General features: G+C 40.4%; 1 protein-coding gene across 15 annotated transcripts in view; it reads right to left on the bottom strand.

The window, feature by feature from the left end:
- The window catches only part of LOC138109326 (bifunctional heparan sulfate N-deacetylase/N-sulfotransferase 3), a 260,842-nt gene that overhangs the window by 53,645 nt on the left and 189,345 nt on the right, over positions 1 to 17,852 (bottom strand). The gene's annotated exons all lie outside the window — the stretch shown is intronic.

Below are 17,852 nucleotides of genomic sequence, written 5' to 3'. Positions count from 1 at the left end.
TGAACTGCATGAGCTTTCACAAATGGGAAATAAAATTAATAAATTTTACAAGTGCCCTCTTGATCTAGCTAATTTACCTCACAATTGCCCGGTGATTGTTAGCTCACCTAATGGTTGACAGTTCAATACATTGGATTAACTCTATCACTGGCACTTATCTGTCCTTTCTTTCTATGACTAACTCAAGGCAAAAACTTAAAGGAAAAAAAGCTACAGTCACATGAATGTTGCTTGTCCAAACACCAGGAGAATTTACAGCTCTTAATTCAGGAATACTGTTATTTACTTTCTTCTCTTTTTCTCCATTTTATTCTCATGACACAATCTAAATACCCCAAATTTTACTGTCGTCTAAGCGACAAAACAGTGCAAGGTCCATGAGCCAGACTTAGAGTAGAAAAGAGAACTTGTTGTCACAAGGGCTTACTATGTATGAGGTTATTAATCCCTGGAACAGAGAGTCCCTCTGAAATCCTGTTGCCCTCTAAGTATTCTACAGAATGGGATTTTCTCCCAGATTAAGCTTCTCGACTGGGTGAATATCCTGATACAGTCTTGTTTTGGGGACTCTCTATTACGAAGGATTTTTCCTACAACAGGCTATAAAGGATGGGGTGGAAGTCAGCCAGAAGTGACTGAAATTCTCAGCTGTGAGTTCAAACTCACGGTTTTCCTCCTACCCTTCTCTCTGAGCAGCTGTTTTCAAGTTGCTGCTGGCCAACCTGGACAGAAACGTGTCGGAGAGCGCTTGTCCTCGGAAGGACTTGGTTGCTCACAGAGATGTGCTAGACACCTCACAGCTGAGGGCTGCAGCACTGCACGTCAGCAGCTGCAGCACCGAGCGCTTCTGGCAGGAATATTAACAGCTTTCATCTTTCTTGGTGCTACTTTTCAGGTTTTTTGCTCTTGAGCTGTCATTGCAGCATGACCTGGGAGTGATGTCTTAGCCATTCTTTGAGCAATACATCTTAAGACACCACTGACTGCACTTCTGGCCAAGATTTCTGCCTGGCACACGGTACCTCACAAAAAAATAGGAAAATGAGTAGTAAATCCAGACAAGAAATTAGGGAGGAGGAAAACCTATCAAACTGCAGGCAAAACAGACACATCTGGACAACTGCTAGTCTGCACCATGAACTAAGGACTCAGCTTTCTGCCTTTCTTACTGCTGGCCTCTACATGTGAATGCTCTCTTTCCCATCCATATTTTTCTTCCAACTCAAGTCTTCACCTGTATTACTTCCTTCTGCACCATCAGCAACCTCTTTTTCTCAAATGAACTGAATTCCACCTTGTCTAAGGGTCTTACCATTTTTCAGGCTATTACTGCAAGAAACAGTTCTAACCGTTGCATGATTCTATGTCTGCAACTGAACTCTTGGTCCCACTGACACCTGTGCAAAATTTAGGTGCTTTTGGTATGATATCATTACTACAACTCCCACCACAGATTGCTCTATACAATGGACAGATTGATTACACAGAGCATCATCCCATAAGCCAGGGAAAGGTCATTGTTTGGAGCGTTACTTGTAATAGCAACAGTTTTCAATTAATAAAGAAATACTTTATCTAGTCCTGCCATTTCAAAGTTTAGAGACATCTTTTAACCAAACACTAATTTTTATTTGTATTATTTCTGTTGGCATTTTCTGGCAGGAAGCCATTAAATTCAGGTAGGTATTTGAAAACAAGGAGCAGCAAGGCAATTGCCTGTTATTAGTCATTTCATGATTACTTTTTTAAAGCTATTACAAATGCTACTAGTCAAAAGGCAGACTAAGTGTAGATTTATAATGCTCTTTGGATTAATCAGAAACTTGTTAAAGTGGGAAAGGTTTTCTTTACAAGTTCCATCTATATAATGAGGAGAAAAACGTGGCCTAAGATTTAAGAAATGCTTGTGGTCAAAAATGTCATCAGCTAAGAGGCTATCTCAGAGAAGAAAAAAACCCCAATACTGTCAAAGTCTATAACTGAACTACATTTTTCTGTTATTGTTACTACAATACCCTTCACTTGTGAAGTGTGTAATGACTTTTCTGTAGCAAACAATACAGGAAGCCAGCCATGCTTATGGATTTCCTCTAAGAAGCCACTAACTTTCAGATGAAAACACCATTTGTTGTTTCTTTTCAGTATCTTCTATTTAATTTTCAATACCTTAGCCCAAAAAATCCCACTATCTGCATACATTGTAGTAATATCTTTCAAACCAGTGGAAGGAAGTTGCTAATTACATGCTGTGGGTGCTGACTGCTTGGCAGCAGAAAGGCAGTTTTATCTCCAGGTTTGGAATAAACTATAGTTATAAATATGTTTTGTTCCACATTAATCAGGGTATTGAGACAATGGTCATCTCTGTACAATGATCAAATGGGCAGCTCTGGAATTCAAGAAGCTCAGGAATTCATTAGGTGTGTCTGTTCTAAGCTGCAAACCCACCCGTTACTGCTCAAGTCATGCCATGTGAAATGTAAGACAGATCCATTAATGAGGAGGACTGAGCATTTTCTGTTGCAATCTACCAGGAAATTTGCTTATGAAAAGAGAGAAAAGACTCTTCCTTCCCATTGTATCAGGTTCAGAGGTTCCAAGTTAATAAATATGCAAAAAAAATAGCAGCATAGGTTCAGAATGTATTAATTTTAGTGCGTTGTTTTGAATGTATGTCAATTTGAGTGAAAGTGCCTTAGCAATACTGAAATTGGTTACAGGAAAGGGATAATGGGGATGGAAGAAAATTAAAAAGAAACCAAGTGTCTATAAGCACAATCAACAATCTAAAGCATCTTTGCCCTTTTAAAGTAAGTAATGTGTAATTAAAACTTCTGTTAAGAATTGATTTAAAAATATGTAATAAAATAGGGCTAAGAAGAACTTGTATTATTACCCTAAAATCAATTCATTTTCCCCACCAATAGCAAAGGAAAAGTTCTAAAAAAGTCTTGTAGTTTGCAAAGAGGGAAAACATTGAACCGCTATACCTAGCACTTCAGTGCAATAATCCAAATACTTCCTAAAGCAGAATGTCATTTACAGTCAGCTGGAAAAATCATCATAATTTCATCTTTCCTTTCCCTTAGCAGAAGTAACCCTGGAGAACATGGGTAATTAAGCTGATTTTTTTTAGAGAAAAGCAGCGTGCTTTAGCACTGCCTTCAACTTCCTCACACCCTTCCCTTTTTTCTATATAAATAAATCCCTCCTGCCTTCTGTGCTCCTGGAACCCACAGCACCCAAAGCACAGCCCCGCTTCCCTGTGGCAACAAACAAAGAGCAATAACCAGAGGAGTTTGCACAGGAGTGGAAAGTTACTCAGCCTGCAAGGTAACGCTGCAGGATCAATGACATGACTGTCTGCTCCAAACTGAGAGCTCATCAGCTGGGAATCACTGAGGTGAGAAAGGACGTGGGTACCAGTCAAAGTTAGGGAATGTCTGTCAGCTGCCAAAGTGATTTGTCTGGAAAATACTGCAAGCAGTGCTCAGAGAGGAAAAGAAGAGGTGGAAATATGGAAGTGTTGATGCTATTTCATATGGCTGAGGTACACCCTCATTTTGAAGGCTGGTTAAAGTTCAAGGGAAGTGATTCCAAGTGGAAGAGGTCGAGGGAAGAGCTGTTCCCATGATCAGGTGAATACACAGCCTGTCCCACAACAGTTGAGATGAAGGTTGAGAGGTGATGGAGCTGCAGCACTCGAGGGGGAGACATAAATATGCAGTGGGTAGCTAACAAGTATTTAAGAAAAAGATTTTAGATTTTTGGTATAATAATGATTTGGTAAAACTGGTGCAGAAAGTTAGCATGGAAATGAGAAAAAGATCCAAAATCACCAGAGTGAAGCAGACCTGTTCTGTGAGCAGTGGGGGCAAAAAGCGTGGTTAACTTTGAGATGGAGCTTGAGTGACCATCAGATACTGTTCATTACAGTGGTAGACTGGCCTTGATGGCTTAAGAGCATCTATCGATCAGGGACCCCAGAGTTTTTATAGTGATGGGAGATCAAACCCAACAAGAACATGGAATAAATCCTCATCGTTGATGTTGAAGTTGCTATCAGCTGTTTCAGCTGTGGGGGTTTGTTTGTCACATTGGTTGTTTCAGGCTGTCTGTAGGCACTAGAGAAGATGAGCACCTGCACTCTGTTCACATGAATATGAACATCTCCTCACGAGTCATCATTTTTTAATGAAAGCCTGTATTCTGGAACACAAGATGTTAGCCTCCAGGGAAATGTATCGGCTTGTCATCTGTCCCACAAGTCAACAGGTAAGGAAAAAAAGGGGGAAATTGTTTTCTTTCCTGCTAGAGTTAATTTGAATACCAGATCTTTCTGCTTATTAATATTTCAGTTCTCCCCAAACATGAAATGGATTGAAATATCAGATATGCTGGTAGAACTCCTATGTTTGTCATATATTATTTTGATTTAATCATAAGAAATTACGTCAATAGGTTGCCCATATGTAATAATGCACCAGGCACAGCGATCTTAATTACCCTGTTCATCAATATTCATGATAGCCCATATTATCCAGGGTATTATCCTATATTGTTATCTGTGATGCCACATGAATACCATATGGGAGAGGGATTTAAAAAAAGGTTACAGGCTAATAAGAGTATTTTATTCCACTCAGAAAACTCAAGAGAAACAGTTCTTTTCAAAGATCCAGAGACTGTAATTACCTGCAAAATATTAAGTCACCTTAAAGGCAAATGCTAACCAAGACAGATTGAAGATTAAAATTAAAAGCTAAAACTTCCTATTGTTATTAGTGCCCCACTGCACTAGATATTGTGCAAATATATGAAAAAGGTGACTCCCATCACAAGGAGTTTAATTCTACCTTTCAGCTTGGTTGTTCTAGAGCAGAAGTTGTAGTAGTTTTAAGCTAGCAGCTGGTGGTCATATAATAGCAGTGAATTATAATGCTTTATAATGCCACAAATTTTGTATGTAATTCCCTGTGAAGTTTCCTAGGAGCTGTGCCTAGAAAATGCTGCTTTGGCATGTCAGCCTTGCCATCTTAATTTCATTTACCCATTGTGTGCCACAGCCCTCGCACATCGTGCCTGCTCCTGGGCCACAAACTCCACGCGACAGGGCACAGAGGCAGCCGCAGAACTGAGCGGAGTCACACGAAATCTGGATGCGGCTCCCTGCCCACTACCTGCTCCTGACGTGTCACATGCATTTGTGATTATACGGGTGTGTGAACGGTAAGGGATGCTCCTGCCATCCTTCAGTGCAGCAGGGGGAGCCGCTATCTCTGGCACGACACCAGCACTGTGGTTCTATAACAACTCACTGTGCCTTACAGCACGATTTGTAACTATCTCGATAGTGTCTGAAGTATCGATTCTGCAAAGGACTCAAGTGCACACTGGACTGTACACACAGCAGTTGTCTCTGTGGCACTCCAGATCAGAGGCCTGGACGCTCTGGGAAGGCTGAGCCACACTGAGTTCAGAGAGAAGGCCCAAGTTCACCAGGAGCGAGCACCACAGCCAGCAAAGAACTAAGGAGCTGGGATTTCTGCTGAGGAGCTCCCCCCTCAGTACACTTCTGTGTCTGGTGTTTTTCACTGAGGGGCACTATCAGACCTTCTCAATTCATACAGAACACTGTTAGTTAATTCTTTGTCTAGAATTAGTATTTTGCTCTTCCAAACACTACCTGCTGTTTGAAGCAGACTGCAGTCTGATGGAGGTGTGTGTTTTGCCTGTAGCAAAGGAGCATTCTCCTTCTTTATGGTAACACTGCAGTGTTTCTCCTCTTTGATGTAAACGGTGTCCAAAGCACTCTAATCCCATCCACGTTCAGTACAAACAGAACAAACAAGGAATGATTTATGCATGCTTGACTGTGCTCTATATCTTATTAGATGAAGATGAATTACTGTGCTGGACAGGGACACATTCTCATGAAAAATCCATCTTTGTAGATTCTGGTGCTCAATCTCATGCCTTGTGCAAATGTATGTTAGCGTGCTATTGCCATTTTCCACTTGGTGATGCCACACACAGCAGAGTGGCCCTGGAGGAGTACTGAGGGAGGTTCCCTTACTAGCAGACTGCCATAGCCACAATATACAGCTCCAGCCTATCACCTCCAAATGCCTCTGCTCTTGTGTTTTAGGACAGGTGTCATTTCCCAACTTCTGCCAGATGTGGATAATATTATTTAAGCAAAAGAATGAATCCTATTTCTCTTTCCTTCCATCATCCCATCATATGCACTGCACTCTCTGCCTTTGTAGCCGCTTCTGAGACAAGTCTGTCCATTTATACACAGAGCAAGAATTTAACTTTGTTGACACTGGACAGAAAGCCGAGGGTCTGCATCTTGTGAGAAGTTTTATGTGCAGCTATGGTATGGAATTGATGCTTTCTTCTAGGGAAAAATCTGTTTCAAAACCCGTGAATTGTTGATACATGTTCACTTGCTATCAGGAAAGGCCCAATACAATACAATCCTTAAGTCATTGGACAGGTACACTAGCCATTGCTCAAACCAACAAAGCAGTAAATTAACAACAAATAAGCTAATTTTTCCCATTCTCCTTCCATTTTGTTCAGCTTTCGGTATGAACTGATCAAACTCAAATTTAATTTGTCTCCTAACACAGTATCTTACTCTCTACCCATGTAAACACTGAAAAAAATCCATTTTCCATCTCCTTCTTCCAAAGGTAACACAGTGACAGCACTCATGTGAGGCAAGGTGCATTACAGTTTTTAATAAATCAGTCATTACAAAAGCACTTCTAGAACTGGCAGAGTAATGAAGAATGTCCCTACCTCTTAGTCTCAGATCAGAATATTAAAATACTTTTCAACAGTTTAATTTCTCTGTGAAGGTTTTTAATTACAGTCTATGTTCTTATTTTACTCAGTATAGCTTCACTTGCAAGAGGCAAGTGAATTTCAGGGCTGTGATTTCAGGGCCACAGCTATCAGGTACCTGCTCATTGGCTGTATCCCAGCTAAGATACCAGACAAAACCACCTGTGGTGGTGCTGGGTGCTTCCCTTGCCGAAGGCATCCACTGGGCACTGAACTGAGAACTCTCACAAAAGCCACTGACCAGCAATTAAGAAAGGTTTATTATTAATTCCTTCTGCATACAAAGCTACCACTGACCTTAGAGAATTTTTTGCATTTTGGACCAGGTCTCAGATAGTGATGATTTCCAACTGGTGTGGACATGAGCCAGCTTCAAACAGCTCTAGAAACAAAAATCTCTATGAGTGTAATGATGCCCTTAAGACATTAAGTTGTATAGGTTTTTCCTGTAAAAACAATGGATCACATCCCTTTTCCCATTCTTCAAATAAAAAGAACAATACTTTTCCATACAATTGTGGGGCTGCATTCCCAACATGATCTAACAAGTGTAATACCAACTCCTGTATGCTTTGAAGGACTATTGCACAGAAAATGTCCCCCTGTTCTGCAGTAGACATTCCCTAGTGCAACATTTTTTCTTTCAGCCTTAATTGAATTTTGCAGCATTTGCTTGTACATGTTGTTGTCGTCCACATAAGCTTTTCCTTTCTCTCTCTCTTTTTTTTTTTTCCAATCAGATGTGCCATTTACAATACACCTTCTACCAGGTCAAAGAATAGAACAGAAATCCAACTTTACATAACAGCCAGCAATTAAAATTGTTAAATCAAGCCAAGAGTCAGTATAATGCAATGTTAATTTTCGTAGGGAAGATAGAATATGAAATATTTTTATATCCCTAGTCATTAACAGAGTACATTAGGTTTATGTTTTGAAATCAGATCGTCACCAAGAGCTTTTTGTTTAAAACTATTTTATGAAGCCAAGAAAGGAAAAATCTGATCCTTACTGAGGAGATGGGAAATTGTCACCATGTTGAACATTCAGTTACTCCTGCCCTGAACTGGCAGCTTGGGCAGTATTCTTCTAGGAGAACTGGGAGAAGCTAAATCCCATTAACCCTCCTGCCATCTCATGCTCAGACAGCTGTGGACAAAATAGGTATTTAAATTATAGTGCCTGTTCAGTTAAACTCATTTCTTCCACTGCTGACCAGGAGCCACAGGATTTCAGGAGTAATCTCTCCTCTTCTGCTACTCGTAATTATACATGTTCTGAACTGCCACTAGTACTTTATTGTGCACAAGAGAGAGAAGGGGCTCTGTCAGCTGGAGTTCTGGGTATACCCAAACTTTGTGTGAGCTCTCCAGTGGGTGTCCAGAGATCATTCAGTGCTCAGTGTCAATACAAGAACCCAGCTTTATTCTCTGCCCTCTCCCAGCTGTGCTGTTATGCACAGTCTCACAGGTGTAGACATGATGGAAAATGTAAAGCACAAGGAAAAGAACACAAATCAGGAAGGCCTCTGTGCTTGCAAAGACGAGTTTTTGAAGTCACAGCGTCTGATACTATTTCGTCCTTCTCAAACTGAAACTATTGGCAAGAGCCTTGAAAACAATTGTTGAGCTAGGAACAAATTGCACATACAACCAACCCTATGGCAATCTGCATGCATGTGTTCATTGCTAACTTCCAGTTATGCAATCAGCTATTCAGAAACTGGTCCTATTTTCTGGAAAACATGGTCAGATTCCTCCGCAGCTATTTTGTCTCCATGGCTCATCAATTAGCCTCTAATGAATGAGATTAAGGACTTCTACACTTTGTTTTTTCAAAAACCACATGACCCTTTCTTTGATCCTATTACAAGACAGCAACATTACTGGGATGAGGTGTCTTTGCTCAAAAATGCCCCTTCTGTTTGCTTCATAATGTGCACTTCTCCAACATTCATGACAGTTACTGGCATCTCGCTTAATCAAAGTGAATAAAAACATCAGTATCTTGTTTTTCACAAAGTTTGCACTTTGCTGTCACCCACACTTCCCGATAAATAATGAGCTCCCCCTACCTCAAGTTCCCAGAACTTTTATCCTTTTCTTTTTTTTTAGCTTTTATACAACGTAGGGCACAAAAAAAGACAACCTAGTCTGTCAAGTGGCTGAAAAACATCTACTAAGCCTTATCCAAATATTCCTACATAATGAAACCTCTCCTGTACTCTAGTCAGTCCATGAGACTGAAGTTCAAGTCTCAAAGGCTCATTTTCAGTATCTCCTCAAGCAGCAGAAATCCAGGAAGAGATTTCTTTTGAGAATGAGCAGCACCTATGTCCGTGTTGCTGCTGAATTTCATTTATCTCTATGAGAAATAACTGTTTTCCTTTCTGGGAATTGCAAATGGCAGAATATATTAGTGCATCTTCTATTCCTCTTTTAAATGAAGGCAGCAAGACTCAAAAAGATGAAGCTTGGACACAGATGTAAAGGGTCATAAACTGACAAGAGTAAGCCAAGTCCAGAATAGCAGGGATCCAGTGACACTGGATCTGTTCAGTGAAACTGGATTGCACTGCTGGGACAGGCTGGGTGAATGGATTGAAGTGGATAAACTTAAAGAGGGGGAATCCATCATGAGCCTTGTGAGCTGTAAGGAGATTAATAAAAAATGTGTGGGATGGAAATGCTGCTATGGCTCTCTTTTAGTCTATCACACCTGGTGCCCCAGTTGGGTACATTAATCTTTGCTGCCTCCTCCAGTTCTCTGACACAAAAATGATCCCATCTGAGATACCTCTGTACATAAATAAGCGTTCAAGGGACAAGGCAACAGGCACACAGTGAAAGGCAAGAGGTTCCCTCATTTTTCACTGTGGCCGTGACCGAGCACTGGCACAGGCTGCCCAGCTAGGTTGTAGACACTCCATCCCTGGAGATGTTCAAAAGCCATTTGGACATCTTCCTCGGCTGCTGCTGTGGGTGACACAGCTGGAGCAAGGGGGCTGGATGAGATGACCCCCAGAGGGCCCTTCCAGCCTCAGCCATTCAGTGATTCCATGACACCAAAGGATTTCACTCCACACGTGCTGCTGCAGTGTCAGTGTTGTGTCACAAATGCCTAAAACTCAACTTTAGTACATTCTCAAAAGTCACTGGTGAGAAATTGTTTGACTTGCTTGACTTCCTTGAGGACAAATTAGATTTTCCTCATATATGCTTTACCTTTTCTTACATTATTATCTTGCTCCTGTAGACCTTGTTCAATGAGGCAAAAAACCTGTGATTTTAATGACAATATTGCCATAGTTACTGCAGGACTGGGCCCTAGAAAATCATCAAACTTTTCTCTTCTTTTTTTCTAATTGCCATTTTAGAGGCAGATTACCTGTGGTGCTTCCTGCAGTTTATTTATGCTTCAGAGTGCAGGAATACACAACTTGCAGCTCTTTGGCTGCAAAACCCTTCACCCTGCTGATAGCTGCTATGATTGAAACCCAAGGCCTGGTGTTCCTAACTCATACTTGAATGTAGCCTGGTGCTTTGTGAGCAGCCATCCAGTCTCTCTGCTCTCAGGTACAGCTGGAGGGGCCTCTGCTGTGCCAACCTGACAGCTCTAGTCAACCTTGGCAGTCTCTGAGTTTTATAACCTGCTTTGCTTTAAAAGAGGTCTGTGACCCTGGGACCAGAATAAGTACAAAATATATTACCATCAGATATACAAACAAATCTCTGAGGCATGGGAGATGTTCTTACAAGAATGTTCTGCTCTGCTTGGTTCAGTCTTCTTGGTCTGAAACTTTTAGACTATACTAGAATTGGAAATAATTCAAAAGCTGGCAAAAGAAATCTCTTTTCAGAGATACTTGTCATCATTTTCAAAGAAAACTTAATTAGTTTTCTCTCCCTGTGACCAAAAATCATGTCTTTTCTATTGTCAGACCTGGAAGAATTATGAAACTTAAGCACAAGTACATGTCGTGATGCTAATGAAGCTCTGCCTTAGTTTCAATCCACTCTATGCAGAAGCAATCAGGCTAAAACACACTCAGTAAAAAATAACCCACACCCAAAAACCCAAAACCAGCCCAAAATCCTGTTTTCTCCTAACTTTGAAGAATTTAAGGAAAGACTAAAAAATGAAGAGGTTTTTTACTCTTTGATCTCCTAAAACACATAAACATAAATATGTAAATAATATATAACTTGAAGCTGATGAGTCTTTTCTTCTGGTTGATACTTGACTCACACTCAAGAAGAGCAGCCGGAAGAACAGTCCACTATAAAAAAGGAAATTACTACAAAGTTCCATGGGGTTTTTTTGATGAATACTTAAGAGAGTTTTTGTTCATATTCATATATTCCCTTAAAAATAATTTATTTCATGTCGTTGTTTTGGGGGAATATCTGTGGAAATAGGACACATGGGGATGCATCTGTGAAATAACTCCTGCTTTCTCTAAGCCGGTTTGAGATAATTAAGTGAAGAAATAGCTCTATTGTTTTTATTTTTAATATAGAAAGAGGGATGTGTACTTGACTTAAGATATGAACCAGAGGACACGTTTAACTCTGAATCTGAGATACACAACTCAGAGTTAAGGTCAGTATAGAAAGCTTTAGGAAATACCATCTTTGTATGTTCATGTACTTTCATGCCATGCGTAGAATTTAAATAACTTCTTATGTTCATATGGTAAATACGTGCATGGTGAGATTTCCTTTATTGCACAGAATTCTACCTTTCCAGCTTGACAGAATGTTGGGGTGGGTTCCCTGTAAGTGCAAGTGGAGATGGTGTCTAAATTGCTCTGAATGTGTACAGAGGGAAAAAGAGGAATATTATCTGCAAACTTCATTATGATGATAAGTGTGGAATGCTGGTGATTTATGCAAATGGTCAGGGTTGCCTCTAAGCTAGGAATACCTCCTGCAGGTTGCAAGAACAAGGCCCAGGCACATAGCAGGAAACAGAACAGAACATGTGACCACTGAAAATGAAGTTCTGTGTGGATGCCTTGTTTTGTCTTACCCCTACTGAATATGACAGCAAACCTTCTATAAGTAACAAGTTGGTTAAATGCTTGTGTTTAAACTCAAAACAAGGTTGGAATTAACAAAACCTGTTGATGTAGAAATGTTTGAACATTTTATCCTAATATTTATTGCCAAAATTACTGCCTGTAAGCCCTTGACATTGAGCCCCTTCACTTTGTTAACTGCTTGACAAACACAGAACAAAACTGACTGTGTCTGCTGAAGAATGCAAATCTCAGGGAACAGATAAATACAGACACACCAAGGGCAGGCAAAGAAACCTGTCTGAAGTCATTCTAACGCTTCCAAGCAGTGCAGGCAAAATTAAGGACAAAATAACTGAGGGGGATGAAATAGAAGGATTAGAGAAGCTAGAGGACTCTGGCTTAAGAAAGTTAAGGTGAAGATCAGTGGGCTTCTGAAGAGCAGTGAGAAGCTGGACAGAATTTATGAATATGAAAGGAAGCCCTCTTTGCTCACTAAACCAGTCAGAAATTAAGATGCTCTGACATATATTGACATTTATCTCCTTCCACTGTTCTCATTAAAATTGGTCCATAGTTACTCGTAGCTTTGCAATGTGTTGAAATGAAGAAGGAAAAAAAAGTACTTTTGAGAGCAGTTAATTTGGAATTAAATTAGTTTCTTCACAGATCAGAAGATATGTACATAGCAGAACCTCATTGATTTATACCAGTGTGTAAGAAAGAGCAAAGGACAGTGAGACATCACTCCTCACAGAACTGCAAAGCTAAATCCCAATCAAAAGCAATCAAAGCAAGAGAAAAAAGAGTATGAAAACAATTCTGTTCTGAAGGATCTTTTTTCGAAAGATTTTTTTAAGGAAGGTAGAAATAAAACAGTTTGGTGTTCCAAAAAATAGTTTTCAATGCAGAGTTCATTCAAGGAAGCTGGCATTTTTCCACTGACTTCAGCAAGCATTTTTCAAACCTAGCAGGTACCACAGCCCACCTCAAATAAGTCAGCTGTGCCTTGAAGATGATGCAGAAGGTTGGATAAGTCACTGGACTAGACACAGGCTGTAACAGGCATCTTGACCCTGCCAGGCCCAGCCTGAGAGAACAGAAAAGCATTCCAACCAAAACACATATCCATAGGTAGTTCAGAGGGGTTCACTTTCCAAACCAGAAGAAAATAAGAGAGAGATAGAGTGGGAAGAAAATTAATGCAGAAAAATATGGTTGAAACTTGTTTAAAATCAAAGCCATCCTGTAAAGAAGGAAGAGAACTCCACGCAGCTTTTGGTTTGATACAGAAATAAAAGCAACAATACAAACAAAGCCTACTTCTAAATCTAGGGGTGACAAAAATGAGATAGACACCAGCAGAAATTACAGGTTAGAGTACGGAAGGTTCATATGGCTAAAGACATAAAGACTCAAATCCATGATGACCAGAGGCAAATACCTACAGCTGTTAACAGAGATGTAGAAGAGTTGCAACTACTTCATAAATATTCATAAAACTGAAAAAACAGGACAGTGCACCTGTATCCTGTGAAAAGAGGTGCTCTCCAGCCTGTCAGTTGTAAACAGGATGCTAAACCACAACCATAGGGGATACATAGTTTTAGTCAGGAGATCTAGATTATTTCTACCCAGAATCCTAAAGTTTTGGGTCAGCAAGTTTTACTGATTTACATTTTTTAATACATCTTGGAATACCAGGGCACTGGTAGAACATTTAGGTACCAGTCTTGTGCCAATATTTAAAACCTTCTGTATGGTACTCTCTGCAAATAGAGTGAATTCATAAGGAAAGCCCAGTTTGGGGAAAATCAAAGTGACTGTGATTCAGCGTGGGAGAAAAGAAGAGAGGTAAATGTATGCATCTGGCCTGACATATGTTTTGGCTCAGCTCTGTGAAAGGAAAAAGATACATCCTGTAAAGAAATGTCACAAAGAACAAGTGATAAATAATGAATAAAGATTCTGCTTTGTTTGTTTATGGAATATTGAGAGCATCCTGCAAGGTGCGTTTTCAATTATCATTCATTCTGCACAGCCCTACTGTGATTGCTTTAACCTTGATTTTAAGACAGCAGTAACAGTAATGTGCAAACATATTGGTACAGCCACGGTAGCAAGGCAAGAATGGTGAAAAGTGTATTTATAAAGCAGTAAAATCACATTAAAACCGCTATCCAATAAAAACGACATTGTAGCAGCATCTGGGAAAAGGGTATTCACAAACCAATAATATCCTATTAAAACTAATGTGTAATAAAAGCAGATCACAGCAGAATTTCTAACAGTTGTCAGACCAGGGCCCTGAAAATGGGTTTTTGACCTTTCCCAGTATTGCTGGCTTCAACTCAGCACTTGGGGAACTGCTCAGGAAGCACCCAGGACACAGCTTGGGTTAAGTAACCAGGTTTTTTCCCCATTAATCAAATAAACTCACAAATGTGGTGAGTTAACCAATTATGCAGCCAGTAACCATCTTTAAAAGTACACCTGAATCTAATTAAACTATCCTGATTAATAAAAGAATGAAAATATGTGTCTGCTTCAAAATAAGAGCTTTCAAATAGCAAATAGCTGTATTTTCACAGATGTTATGCTCCTGCACCCAAACTGCAGTGAGAACAATTGCATTTGAGAATAAATAATGGGATATTTTAAAATAACTGGCTTTGCTTACAATTTGAACCCCCTCTGCTGAATCTCTGGGTTTTCCCTATGGAAGCTGTATTCTAAAATCCACCCAAGTTCATTGGAATTTTTGCATGTCAGTGAGCAAATGTCAAACCCCCCACTGCTCAGGTACTGTTAAACTAAGGGAATCTGACTCAGAAAAGCAAGAAAAATTAAAAGTAAACACTGGAAAGTAAAATTAATGTTTGTCAGGGCTGTGGTGAGGCTTAATCAGAGGCTACTCTGCAACTGTAAACAAAGCTTCCTCAAGGTAAGCTGCAAACCAGCACACACAAAGCCATCAGGGTACAACAAAGCTCCAGAAATGTGCTCAGGAGAAAAAAAACAGCAAGAAAAGAGAAATGTTGTGGTGCAAATATGATTCTGTGGAGACCTGGAGATACAGTGGAAGCTGCTGGGAGACCAAGCGGGTACCAGATGACTTATTCCATTACGGACAACATTCCACTGTCATCTGCCTCTCCTGTGTCTCCAGGGAGAGACTGGGGGTGCTGATGAACACCCTGCAGGACATGGGACAGACATGGGGCTCAGAACCGTGCCTGCTGACTGACACCACCACCGGGAGCAGGCTCTGACCATGTGTTACTGCACCCGAGGGGATCAGGACAGGGCTCTTCACCTCCTGCATCCCACAGAAACAAATGCATGTCCTGTGCTCTGCAGAACAAGGGGACATTTTTCTGAAAGGCTCCCAGAATCCCAGGTAAAAAATAGTTTTTCCTCTTCACCTAAGGAGACCTTTGCCAGATTTCTTAGACTTGAGCAAAACTCACCACTGCTACTGCAGATGCATCACACTCCTTGTTCTACTGGAATTAACAACTACTGGGGACTATTTACCCTCACTCAATGTCTTAGCCCAAACCAAACCCTGGAAATCCACACATACTCAGTATGCCATTATAAGATCCTTCACTTAATTCTTTACCAGCAACTCATCTCATGTACATCACATCCATGAATGTGCTGGCCTCATGTTTTAAACATCTGAAAAAGCCAATTAGGCTTGTCACTGATCCTGTTGTTTCTTTCTTTTACGTTAAGGCTTCTTTATAGTTGCGATCCCTATATGGGATATGTCTCCAACAAAAGTAACATAAAAACAAGGAGCTGAATTTTATTCCTCTTGTATAATGAGCTTCCAGTATGGCACTTACAAAGACTCTGTTCTCATGTAAAGTAAGCAGGAGGGATTAAAAGAGCAAGGGCTGTATTTTACATTCACTTATCAGCTGTGGCTCAGCTCTTCCATGAACTGTATTATCTCATTAAAAATCCACTGACGGTCATCTTGCTCAGTCAGGATATACAGGGAGCTGCTGTTCTCTTCTGTGAATGACAGGCATCACAAGGAGTGTGGTGGGCTGAGTGACACGAGTGGCTGGGAAGCATAAATCCACAACAGCACAAAGCAATGGAAAATATTCTTCCAGTGTGATTCCATTTACTTTGGCAGAGCTTTAGATCAAAGTTCTTGGGACCAAAATCTGGTTTGGTTTCATTTTTTTTCCCCATTGTAAAAGAAACAAACAAACAAACAAACAAACAAAGCATAAACTGGAGATGCAGACCAGTCTTTTTTCACTGCAGGATAAGAACTGAGCACAAGTTAGAGATAAGGACACTCAACTCTCCAAAGTCTGAGCACTGACCCTGAACTTCCTGAGGACTAACATCTCTGCCAAGCTTAGCACAACAGGCTCCCTGGCATAATTTGGGCTGTGGTGTAGGTACAGAAAAAAATTTAAATGTTTACATATTCATTTATTCTGCACTTTGTAAACTTAAGAAACCCCACGTCACAGATGAAATTTAAATTGCTCTTTACTTCAGCTGAAAGAGACTGCCGATGTCTAAGCAACCTTTTCTTGAGGAAAAAGAAATACATTTTGGGTGTTTGGGGGTGGCAGTTTTTGTTTGGGCAGGTTGTTGATGTCTGCTTTTGTCTGGATGTGAAGGCGCTTCCCACGGAAGCCACCGGTGACCACTCCACGAATGAGCCTTTGATGTATCACCCCAGAGTCCAGCATTAAGGACATGCACAAGTGCCCCCTGAACTAAAGCATTTGGACAGCCTTTGGCTCAGGACGTATCTCCCAGCCACAGGAAGGGTTGCAAATAAAGAGCTGGGATGACATTTGAGTGGTTCTTTAACTCAATTTGTGACCTGATTTTTTTTCCACTAGGGAGTTTATTGGTATGAAAGGATGGATCTGGCATTTGCACATTCAGCCCTTTCTACTGGATCAGTGCATGTCTGCGTGTGTCTTACATGAGAATACTGGTGATTGCAATTCTTTACTATTGAGATGATTTCTAGTTTATAACAGGAGGAAGTTTTTTACTACAAAATGTGAAATGGGGAGAAAGGAGGAAGTTTTCCATCAGAAGACAAAGAGAAATGATTGCTTTCCTCCCAGACTGAAGTACTAACTAGATGCATTTAAAAGCAAGTAGTTCAGGCCTCTGCTTTTCTTAATTATTCCCCTTCTCATAGGAAAATCACAATGACTTGATTGAAAATAATAATTAGGAAAGTTGCTGTTAGGTTTCACATCATGAGAAATTAATCTCTATTTTCCTCACCCAGCAGGAGTGAAACTCAGGGCTACAGAAAGCCAGAGTAAGGATTTGCAGGCACCAGAGGAAGCCAAACCTGCTGCTGCCATCAGTCAGCTGCAACACCTCAACCCTGCACCAGTTCTCTGGCCAGGGAATGCTTGTATTTGGAACACAATGTATCCTAAAATTCCCTCTTTCTATCTCCGTATCATACTGTTGCTGCTGTCTAATTCTCTGACTAGCCTCACCTCAGGGCCTCTAATCACTACCATTTCCAATTTTCTCTCGCTCACTGAGCCTGTGTGCTTGGGAATAATTTTTCCCAGGGGAGATCTCTCTGCATTTTTTTTTTCAGGTTGATTCTCATTTTGCATTTCCAGTGCATATACGTTTCTCACTAGGCACTATTTTGTTCTTTATGTCTCTATTCCTGCAGTGTTTATAGTACCTGTCACCTCAGTACCACCTACAAATTTTATTAACGTTCTTTTTCCCCCTCTCCAAAATGCAGCTTTTTTCAGTATTTATGATGAAGCATCTTTCCCTACCCATCCTTGCCCACAGACAAGATCTCTTAAAACAATGACTTAAAGAAGTCATTTTGTTTAATTGGAAAAATATCTCACTTATTTCCTTAACAGAGTCGTTTAAGCTTGTCTGGTTCATAAATTTGAAAAGTTTACAACTGAAAAATAGCACTATAACTCAATACTGTGAA

Source organism: Aphelocoma coerulescens, chromosome 4 (assembly GCF_041296385.1).
Source record: "Aphelocoma coerulescens isolate FSJ_1873_10779 chromosome 4, UR_Acoe_1.0, whole genome shotgun sequence".
NCBI classification, from domain to species: domain Eukaryota; kingdom Metazoa; phylum Chordata; class Aves; order Passeriformes; family Corvidae; genus Aphelocoma; species Aphelocoma coerulescens.
Note: the sequence above shows the minus strand (reverse complement) of the source record. Positions and strands in the feature narration are given on the sequence as shown.